Consider the following 11,903-nt stretch of genomic DNA (forward strand, 5'->3'; position numbering starts at 1 on the left):
CCTCCAGATCTATTGGTGTATAGAGCCTATAACCTCACACAGTCTTTCTTAGAACTCAGAGGGTGATTAAGTTTCTTTTTTAATTATTTCGGTGGGCTTCACCATATTCATGAGCTTTCGGGCCCCCCTCTTGAGGCCTTGTAAAATAGCCAGCCGATATCAGGCCCTTTCCTTCCTCTGTGTTATAGTCCCAATTGGGCCTCTCATCGGGGGTGACTAGTTCTGTCCACCACTGCCAGTTTATGGTACCCTCAGGTGCCATTTCTCTTAGCCATTTTCTGACCTCAGTTAGGATCCTGTGTCTTAGGGAGACTAGTAGCTGGATTATGTCATCCCATGTAGGGCCGTGGGTTCTAAAAATAGTTTCCAACAGCCTGATCATGCCTTGTGGCTTCTCTGAGTACAATGGAGTGTGTTTCTGCCAATTAATATGTCCATTGAGGAAAATAGCATGTAATAATAGGCTACTGGAGGTTGGTGGTAATGTCCATCTGCTCCCTGAACTGGAGAGTGTTGAAGCTCTTTGAGGGGCATTTGTAGTGGAGCCCTTTCCCCCCAGCTCCTTGATGGAGTGGAGCCTATGTTTAATTCCAGTGTCTCCTTCCCTCTTCCCATCAGTACTCACTGGGAGAGGTGCGTATAGTTTAGGAGGTTCTGCTGGGGCTGAATCCTATGGGCATTGACTAGAGGCTCCTTCCCCCAGTAATCAGAGCCTGCCAAAGTGGTAACTCTACCTTCTCCAGGGGAGCTGATGGGAGGGCAGCTGCAGGAGCCCCAGCAGGCCCTGGATCAGGCAAGGCGGCCTCTGGTCCAGGTGGAGCATTAGATGGCGGGCGCATCATCAAGTATGGAGAAGGGGCAAATCATCCCTGTCTGGATCCTGCAGAATTTTTCTTGTTATCAGTCAATTTTTGTACTATTATTTTCTTTTTCCCTTTCTGAATGTAAAGCCTTGCCCAAGGGGGAGGATCTCAAGCCAACCATAGCCATGAATCAGTATTTGGATATTAATCCGGGTGTCCCGGCCCTCCTGGGACTACTGTATAGACTGCTTCTGGTATTTTTAAGTCCATGGTGCCCTCTGGTGGCCATCCTACTCCCACAGAGGGCCATTCGACCTCACAGAGTATGTGGAGGTGGTTAGGCGTCATCTTCACCCCATAGTCTCCTCCAAATCCCTCCTTAAAATTTTTAATCATGCACTCCAACACAGTTGCCTTAAATTCATTTCCCCCTATCTTGCTTACTGTCTTGGACCTTCTTCTTCCTTTCCTTTTTATTCTATGAAGTTTGCGGTCCCCTATGTACTTCTGATATTTCCACTCAATGAAACACTTAAATTGCCATTCTGCTTCCTTCCTAATTGGGGTGAGAAGAGCCTTACTGGCCAGATCTCAGAGGGAGAAGGGGGATTGACGTGTCTGGGTTAAATATCCCACGTCCCAGGCCATCTCTGGAAAAACCAATTCACATTCACTTATGTATCCCCCTCCTTCTAGCCTGACAGTTCTGAAGGGATCAAAAATTTCACAGCAGATAGGACACCTCCTTGGGGAGGGCAAAATACAGGCACACAAAGGCCAAGTTTCTTCCCCTAGAAGCCCCTTCACAATTGCCCGTAATAGTTTACCCCTAGACGATGAGGACACCACCTCCTCTGTGACATTCACAGCCCTGAATTTCCCTAAAACTTTCTCGTGTTTGTCCAGTAGCAATCTATCCTAGAACAATGTGGATACCACCTCTTTGTGACAGTCGCTGTCCGCGTTCTCCCTAGTCCCTCACAGGGGGTTGATCAGGCCCCCTCTTCCACCCTGCTAGTTGGGAACCTCCTTACCTGACCACTCAGTTCCCCTGCTGCCGTCCACTGTCCACCAGTGTGAAAGGTCCAGGCGTTGAGAAATGGAATCTCTCCAGGAGGGCGAGATGCCTTCCCCCCTCTAGAAGATCCAAGCCACAAGGACTCAGAGTAGCCCCAAGCGGGACTTGTCTCTTCAAAGTGAGGAGCTTCCAGGCCAGTGCACCAAATGTTGTAGCCAAATGCTCCAGGAAGCAAACCCACTCAGAAGGACAATGTGGACAGTGGAGTGCAGTTTATTACACCAGCGGGTCCAAGGCAGAGTTTCCTCTTTAGCCAGAGACCCTGATCCATTTCTGTGAAAACTTCATATACCCTAAGTGTACATGCACAAGCCCACATCCCCAAATTTCTCAGCCCTACTCTGGAAAATGTCAAAGGGAGATAACAATCAGGTTACACCCATGATTCATAATCAGAAGGGTCAGCTGGTTATACATTATACCAATGGGTGCCATAAAGATTACAACGGTGACTGACTACATAGGGGATTATTACATTTTTTCTGGCAATGGGAAATCTTGGTATGGAATCTGGTGTTAATCAGTCTGCAAGTCCTGTTCAGTCGTAGGTATGTTATCTCCATTGCTACCAGCCACATATTCCAAAGTTCACTAAGAATGTAAGATGGAGTTTCCTTCTTTTCCAAGATGGAGCCAGCTCGGCCTGTTCCTTTCCTCCTTCGCCTAATTACCCCTACCATCTTTCTCCTAAATTTTTGAACCAGGCTTTTGTGACTCTGGAGATGCTTGGGAAACAATACCTTTTCTTCAAGCAAGAGACCGGCAGAGGACATGGGGGGAGGTGTCCATCCCAGGAAGGCCCCAGAGAGTCCTGCTTAGTCACAGTTATTCATACAGAAATAGTATGAACTTTATTTTCTAATATCTCCCCAGTGAAGCTTTGGTCTAGAGAATACCTACAACCTTTTCTTCAGGGCTCAGATAAAGCTGTAACCCCTACGTGTAGAACACTGACCATTGGCTCTTCTGATTGGCCAGTGCCTGAGTTTAAATATTCTGAATGCGAGTGTTTCTTCAACAGTAGGAGGAAAGTATATTTCGTCCTTGTGCATTGTGAAAAATATCTGAGAGAAACGAGTGAAACCCAATAAGCAAAGCAACTCCTGTTAGGTAGCTCAGCAGAGGAAAGTACCCTCTTCAAGAAGCAAGAATACAGAGCGTGCACAGTCAGTGGTGAATGGTAACTAAAAATGATTCTGTGTGCACCATCAGCTACGTGGACATGCAGACCATCTGGGAGTACACTTTTCCGGACAGAAAAGGGGCTTCATACTTGGCTTAATGCCCTACCATTGATATCTTAAAATTATTAACAAATTTAAACAAAGCACTCCTCCCTTTTTATTTTGCACTTGACTGTGCAAATGATGTGGTGGATTCTGACTCTATGTGCATGGAAGGGATGAATTGGGTTTTTTTCCTTCATCTAATCTAACTTTTATTGTAAGCAGCTTTTGGCAGGAAAGAGTTCTTCGCAGGAAAGAGCTCTCTGCAAGTTACCAATTGAGTTGGGCCCAACTGCTCATGGCTTGCCAAATCAAACTTATGAACATTTGTGGAAGGACAAGCTGTCTTTAATCAGAAAGCCGGCAATCTGAGAAGATAGTGGACTCAGTGTCCCCCCAGAACCACCTCCAAAGATTCTTCTTAGCCCTGAAAATTGTAAAGAAATGGGAGGAAGTGATCTCAGTTCCTTGTTGAGACGGTAACAGAGTCACTGCCAACCCCCACTGCATGCAGGTGGCTTCCTCCCAGTCTTCCTCTAGACTTGTTCCTCTATCTTGCTCACATGATTTATTTGGGAGACTGAAACTCTTGGGTGGTATTTTGGGAGGGGGGATGCTCTGAAGAAATCTGCTCATCTATGTCTAGGCACAGAAAAAATTCAGCGAGAAGCAAAGAGATAGATTAGAGGTGATTTCTTAGAACAGGACATTTGTGAGGCTTAAAAACAGGTGGGTGAGAGGATTCTGCACCAAGAACTAAATGGGCTACAGTTTTATAATCAAAGGAAAAGTGGGGAGGGGCAAAATCACTTTCTTCCTCATTTCTGAGTAGACATCATGTTTCCATCATCAGCATCTCCTTTAGATTGGTCTGGGAAGTTTTCCTGTCCCTAAATGATTAAACCAGGATTGTCATGACACTAAGGAAATATTTCAGGTCTCAATACAATGAGGATCTTTGCTTTGAAATGTCACCTTTGCATAAATTATTGTTTTTTGTTTGTTTTTTGTGTGTAGAAAGCATATTCTAGGGGTCATTAACTCAATGAGCTCACGGGGCAGGATGTGGGTTTTGCGCCACCATCCTTTTATTGTTTTGGGGCATACCTCACGGTTTTGTTGCTAAGCAAACCTGCTGGCTTTCTGGTTAAGCAAATCTATTTTCTTAAATGATTATTAACTTACAGGGGTCTCACATACTTTTTTTTTAAACTTATAATCCCCTAGTGGGATTAGCTATTTACTCTGTCCCCATCAAGATCACTGAAAAGGAAGCTAGTGATGAGATCTGATCATCTGTTAATTACTTATTCTCCATTCCTACTTCTTTGATCTATGGAAAGAACTGGCAAGTTAGCCAAGTTTCTGTATGATTAAAACATTTGTAAGGTGTGCTCAAGGATCAGAGATGAGTAGAGCATGGGGATATCTGATTAAAAGTCATTTGTAATACAGTTTTTCTAATGACAAGGAAAAGAGCCTCCTGCTGTCGACTTTAAAATATATTCACAACCTAAAAGTTGAGAGTTGTGTTTTATTTGGTGGGGATTTTTAGGACTTTAGGCCTGGGAGGCAACTTCTCAAGTAGCCCTGAGAGAACTGCTCTGAGGAGGTGAAAGGGAAGAATCAGGTTATATAGGTTTGCAACAAAGGGCCAGTAGTCTGAAATTAAAAGATTTTATTGTTCATTAAAGAAAGCCAGATATCCGATGTTAAGGGATTTAGCACTTTTCTATATATTGGAAGATGAAAAAGTCTGGGCTCACTGAAATCATTCCTTTGCTATCCACCTCACCTATTTGGGGCCAATATTCTGTGTTTTCACATCTAAAGTTTCCTCAGGGCTCACCATAGGGTAGTGGCTGTGGTCTGATGGTTGCTAGATAGCAGATATTCTTCTCCTACCTGTGTTCCCCTAGGTCTCACAGATTAACTTCAGAGGGCTGCAATCACTGGTGCCTGTGAGATCCTTGTTTACTGGTATGGGAGGAAACACTCCATTTTTCACTGCTGAGATCTATTTTCTGCAAAGAGCACCTTGCATGCCAGAGACCCCCTTGTTTTATCTCTGTCTTCAAACCATTCAGTTCAGTTCAGTCTCTCAGTCGTGTCTGACTCCTTGCGACCCCATGAATCGCAGCACACCAGGCTTCCTGTCCATCACCAACTCCCGGAGTTTACTCAAACCCATGTCCATAGAGTAGGTGATGACATCCAGCCATCTCATCCTCTGTCGTCCCCTTCTCCTCCTGCCCCCAATCCCTCCCAGGATCAGGGTCTTTTCCAATGAGTCAACTCTTCGCATCAGGTGGCCAAAGTAATTGGAGTTTCAGCTTCAACATCAGTCCTTCCAATGAACACCCAGGACTGATCTCTTTTAGGATGGACTGGTTGGATCTCCTTGCAGTCCAAGGGACTCTCAAGAGTATTCTCCAACACCACAGTTCAAAAGCATCAATTTTTAGGTGCTCAGCTTCCTTCACAGTCCAACTCTCACATCCATACATGACCACTGGAAAAACCATAGCCTTGACTAGACCGACCTTTGTGGACAAAGTAATATCTCTGCTTTTTAATATGCTATCTAGCTTGGTCATAACTTTCCTTCCAAGGAGTAAGTGTCCTTTAACGTCATGGCTGCGATCACCATCTGCAGTGATTTTGGAGCCCCCGCCAAAAATAAAGTTAGCCACTGTTTCCACTGTTTCCCCATCTATTTGCCATGAAGTGATGGGACCAGATGCCATGATCTTAATTTTCTGAATGTTGAGCTTTAAGCCAACTTTTTCACTCTCCTCTTTCACTTTCATCAGGAGGCTCTTTAGTTCCTCTTCACTTTCTGTCATAAGGGTGGTGTCATCTGCATATCTGAGGTTATTGGTATTTCTCCTGGCAATCTTGATTCTAGCTTGTGCTTCTTCCAGACCAGCGTTTCTCATGATGTACTCTGCGTATATGTTAAATAAGCAGGGTGACAATGTACAGCCTTGACGTACTCCTTTTCCTATTCAGAACCAGTCTGTTTTTCCATGTCCAGTTCTAACTGTTGCTTCCTGACCTGCATACAGGTTTCTCAAGAGGCAGGTCAGGTGGTCTGGTATTCCCATCTCTTTCAGAATTTTCCACAGTTTATTGTGATCCACACAGTCAAAGACTTTGACATAGTCAATAAAGCAGAAATAGATGTTTTTCTGGAACTCTCTTGCTTTTTCAATGATCCAGCGGATGTTGGCTATTTGATCTCTGGTTCCTCTACCTTTTTTAAAACCAGCGTGAACATCTGGAAGTTCATGGTGCACGTATTGGTCAAAGCCTGGCTTGGAGAATTTTGAGCATTACTTTACTAGCGTGTGAGATGAGAGCAATTGTGTGGTAGTTTGAGCATTCTTTGGCATTGCCTTTCTTTGGGATTGGAATGAAAACTGACCTTTTCCAGTCCTGTGGCCACTGCTGAGCTCAACCCATTAGCTTCCAGTTAACAGATAATCTTATATCTTTCCCTAGTGTCTGTAATCTCATGAATGGTTTAAACAAGATATCTTAGAAAGAAAGGTCACAAGAAGTCAACAAGCCCACACACTGGAGGATGGTGATGACTCTGACCCCTTATCCCAAGGATTAACTGAAATTACTTCATGTTTCCCTTTAAAATCTTTCAGGGCTGAGCAGAATCTTGGAGGTGGTTCTTGGGGACACTGAGTTCACCATCTCTCCAGATTTCCAACATTCTGATTAAAAGCAAGTTTCCTTTCTACCAGTATTTGCCTCCCTTGAGGATTGATTTTTGGAGCAGTGAGCTGTTGAACCTCACTTGTTTTTTTATTATATCTACATTATTTTTTAATTAAACTTCAAAAAAACTTTTCAGATCATCACAGACTCACACTCAGTTGTAAGAAGTATTACAGAAAAGTCTTATGTCCCTTTTATCTAGTGGGCCCCATGGTAACATCTTAAAAACTAAGATGTGAAATCACAACTAAGATGTGGACATTGACATGGTGGAGATACAGAATGACTCCATCACCACATAGATACAGCCTGTAGGTCTTTCATAGCCACACCCCTCTTTCCTCTCTCATCATCTTGTTCTTAGCTGCTGTTCTTTATCTCTACAACTTTGTCATTGCAAGAATGTTACAAAAAATGAAATGAAACAAGATGTAAAATTTTGTGATCAGCTTTTTTCTTTTTTTCATTTATTCAATCAAATTGTTCCATGTATCAACTGCTCATTCCTTTTGATTGCTGAGTTGTAAGCCTTTATATGGTTGTTACAATGTTTATTTACACCCATTTAATGACATCTGGTTCTTTATAGGTTTGACTATTACAAAGATGCATGCTTAGTATTGAAAGACACTGTGACTGACACAACTTGATGGCAAAATAGGAGGTTCTGGACTGTTTTTCCTACCAAAATACACAAGTTCAACAGTCACATGTGGATGAAGTCTTCTGTGAGAAATCCAGGAACTGCTCAAGAGGCAAAGTAATTGTGAAAATAACCACACCAAAGCTGGTAGGAAAAGCTGACAACACTTTTTCACCACACTCCCCATCCCCTGAACCTCAACATGTAATCAGGAGAGCAAGTCCTGCTCCCAGATTCTCCCTGAGGAGCAGAAAGTTTGAACTCTATATCTAGTACCTCAATCTTTCCAGGTGCTACCTGAGGGGCTAGGCATACCTCATTTCCTGAGGACTACAAAGAATAACAGGCGTGTTTGTTTGTTTTTTTTAATTGAGGTATAGTTGATTTACAATGTTGTATGTGTATAGCATAGTGATTCAGTTATGTATATATACATATCTAGTATACATATGTATGTATATATATATATATATATTAGATTCTTTTCTGTCATATGTTATCACAATATATCACAAAATATTAAGTACAGTTCCCTGTGCTATACAGTAGGTCCTTGATGATTATTTTATATAGAGTAATATGCACATATAAATCCCAATCTCTTAATTTATCCCTCCCCTAACCTCTCTTTTGGTAACCATAAGTTTGTTTTCTGTGTCTATGGATCTATTTCTATTTTGTATAACAAATAAATTCATTTTAATTTTTTTTTAGATTCCACATATAAGTGATATCATATGATATTTGTTTCTCTCTGTCTGACTTACTTCACTTAGTATGACAATCTCTAAGTCCATCTGTTGGGTAGTTAGAATAGGGAAAAGGAGTCCAGAACGGAGGTGGCTAAAAGACAAGAAAGGGAAAAGACCTCAAAAATAGAACAAAGGAAGGTCTGAAGACCGGAGTGAGGACCTCAAGTAGAACAAACAAACTCCTGGCTAGCCCAATTTACATAGGACAGACCCGGAGCGGAGAGGGGGTAGGAAAAACATAGTGAGAAGAGGAGCCAAAGGGCAGGGTGTCCCTCACTCTCTCCTCTTTGTGTCTTTTAGGTTGGCATGCCCTCACACCTCAAGGATGTATTTTTCTTTTATTTTCTAAATAAAACTTAGCTGTAACATGGAGCTGTAACACTTATCTCCGAGAGTTATAACACTGATCTGTCCAAGAGCTGTGACACGGTCTGTCCGAGGGCTTTAACGTCCGTCGCTTCAAATTTTTGTTGTGACGAGACAGAACCAAGGAAATTACACTCCCATGACACACCCATGTTGCTGCAAAGGGCATTATTTCATTCATTTTTATGGCTGAGTAATATTCCATCGTTAAGTATGCACCACATTTTCTTAATCCATTCATCTGTTGCTGGACATTTAGATAGCTTCCATATCTTGATTATTGTAAATAGTGCTGCCGTGAACATTGGGGTGCATATATCTTTTCAAATTACTGCTTGCTTTGAACATATGCCCAGGAGTGGGATCACTGGCTCATATGGCAACTCTAGCAAAGGGGTGGTTTTAAATGAGCATGAAGACACTTTACATAGCTCCTTCCTTCATCTCAGAGCAGAATGAAGAGATGATAAAGTCCACTTCCAGCTTCTCATTAGAAGAAGTTGGACCACACAACTTGCACCACAACTTTTTTGTCTGTTACCCAAGAATCTGGCTTCTAATTTGCCTATTTCATAGAAATAAAGAGGCCCAGCATATGATAATTCTGATTGGACCTAGCATCCTTTAAACTTCTGGGGGCCACTAAGAACAAAGACAAAGGTTTTAATGAACGAAAGTTTAAAACACTGTGCATGCATACAATGAAATATTGATGTTCAGTTACATGGGTGTTTTCTCAGCAGAAGCTCCTATATATTCTAGCTCCTGTTTTACAACTTACCCCTTGGGAACAGTCCCCTCAGCTATCTAACTGGACAATAATCATGGGCTATAGTCCTCAGTAAGTCTCTTGAATAAAACATAATTCTCAACTCTTAGGCTGTGCATATTTTCAGTCAACAATAGTTTATGCTACTATGAGGGTAGTCATACCAGAAAGAACAACCATGAGATCACATGCAAGTAGAGGGTCATGACTTTGAGTCGCATTTGAGACTTTGAGTAGCTTTCTGTCCAGGAATGTAAAGAGAGTATCCCAGTCAATTGCTTTCGATGACACCAACAGTGGCTAGCAAAATGCGGAATTAAGAACAAAATACCATTTATTTATACCAGCACCCTAAAAAAATGAAATGCTTATGTATAAATCCAACAAAATGTGTACAAGTTCCATATGAGGAAAAGTACTGGACTCAGGTAAACAAAATCAAAGAATTTAAATCAGAAGATACTTCATGTTTGTAGATAGTGTTAGGGGAAGCACACTGATTGAAACTGCCCACCCTGGCCAGGCATCATAGTAACTACTTGCACAAGTTGTTTTATGACAGGAGGTCCTGCTAAGGAACATGGAACTAATAAGCCACCACCAACCGAAAGAGTTCGGGAAAGGTCAAAAGGAGACATCACATGTCCGACCACCTCCCAGAATCCTTCTCTCTGGCATCTATCTTGGCTGAACAAGGCCTGCGCCACCAGGAAGGACTCTGAATCAGAATGATTGGCTAAGGACAACCTGGAAACTAATCCCATCACCATAAAACCTGAGACTGCAAGCCATGTGGCAGAGCAGTTCTCCTGGGTTCCCTGACCCCTCTGCTCTCCACCCGAGTGCCCTTTCCCAATAAAATCTCTTGCTTTGTCAGCACATGTCTCCTCGGACAATTCATTTGCAAGTGTTAGATAAGAGCCCAGTTTCGGGCCCTGGAAGGGGTCCCCTTTCCTGCAACAATAGGAAAACACAATATTTTCAAGATGTCAGTTCCTTACAACATCATCTATAGGTTCAATATACTCACAATAAAAATGCAGCAAGTCATTTTATAGGTGTTGGCAAAATAATTCTAAAGTTTGTATGAAGAGGCATAATTCCCAGAATAGTCAACCCAATATTGAAGAAGAAAATTGGGGAATGGATCTTATTCCATGTCAAGCCTTACTATCTAGCTACAGTAAGCAAGTTAGTGTGCTGAAATAAGGGAAACTGATCAATGGGACAGAATAGAGAAACCAGAAATAGACCCTCGTAAATGCAGTTGACTGAATTTGGACCAAAGAGTAAAGGCAATATAAAGGAGGAAACAAAACAGGTTCCATCTTGAAAGCAGGACTCCATCTTGGGCCAGACTGTGGACTTTGAGCTATATTCCCAGTATCTGTGGAAACGAAATACCAATGGAAAACCTGACCCCCCAGAAGAAGGAGCCTCAGGACTTGTACCTAGACTCTCCATCGCCTAAAAGAATATGCTAATTATCTCTGTAACAGAACAAAGTCATAAATCCCATTATGCTTACCAGGGTATGACCACAGGTCTATTGATAAATGTCCACTGTTTAACCATCTAGGCTTATGACAGATGAATCATGGGTTAACTTTGATTGTATCTCTCTTCTACCTTGTCCAGACTAGTTTCAAGGAATTTGGGGAAGTGGGTTTGAGCACATACACTTAGGGTATATAAGATTTTTACAAAAACTGATCGGGGTCCTTGGCTAAGAGGAGACTCTGCCTTGGGGCCGCCGGTGTAATAAACTGCACTCCACTGTCTGCATTGTACTTCTGAGTGAGTTTGTTTCCTGGAACCTGTAGGTACAACAAATACAACAGAGAAAAAGTAGTCTTTTCAACAAATGATACTTGAACAATTGAGCATAAACACACACACACATACACAAATTAGATGCTGATCTAACACCCATCACAAAAAAATAACACAAAATATTATTGCCGCTATTTTTACTTTCATTTCCACAGAGCAAAGATGGAAAAAATACCAACAACTATGTACTAAATATTTATGGAGTCAAATAGAGTAACAAGAGACTTTCATCTGTTACCTCATTTGAATCTTTAAGCTAGCCAGTGAAACTAGTGATCTATTTATTTTTCATGTGAAGTACCTCTGCTTTGAGGTAATTTATAAAGATCACAATGAGAGGGTAACAGGCAGGGAAGGCCAGGGGTCTCCAAAGAGAGGAAATAGGCTGTAAGTGTCAGAAATTTTTTTCTCTCTCTCTTAAGCTGCAGGAGGAAACAAATAAGTGTTAGATTTCTTCTCCTTCTCTATATAAATTTAAAAGGAGGTTTCTCTTAAAATTCTGTGTTGCCATGATGACACCTGGCTCCACCTGAATTTAACTTTTCTCAAACCTTGAGCTAACCAATCCATTTTTCTTATGGAAATGTTTGTCTTAAGCTGTGTTAATGTACTACATATTTACCCTAGACTCTGTCTTCAAAAGTGGGTTCTGCCAAAGATTCAGAACCAATTTTTTGGACTCTATGGGAGAAGGTGAGGGT

The sequence above is a fragment of the Cervus canadensis genome, chromosome 21 (genome assembly GCF_019320065.1).
Source record: "Cervus canadensis isolate Bull #8, Minnesota chromosome 21, ASM1932006v1, whole genome shotgun sequence".
In the NCBI taxonomy this organism is placed as follows: domain Eukaryota; kingdom Metazoa; phylum Chordata; class Mammalia; order Artiodactyla; family Cervidae; genus Cervus; species Cervus canadensis.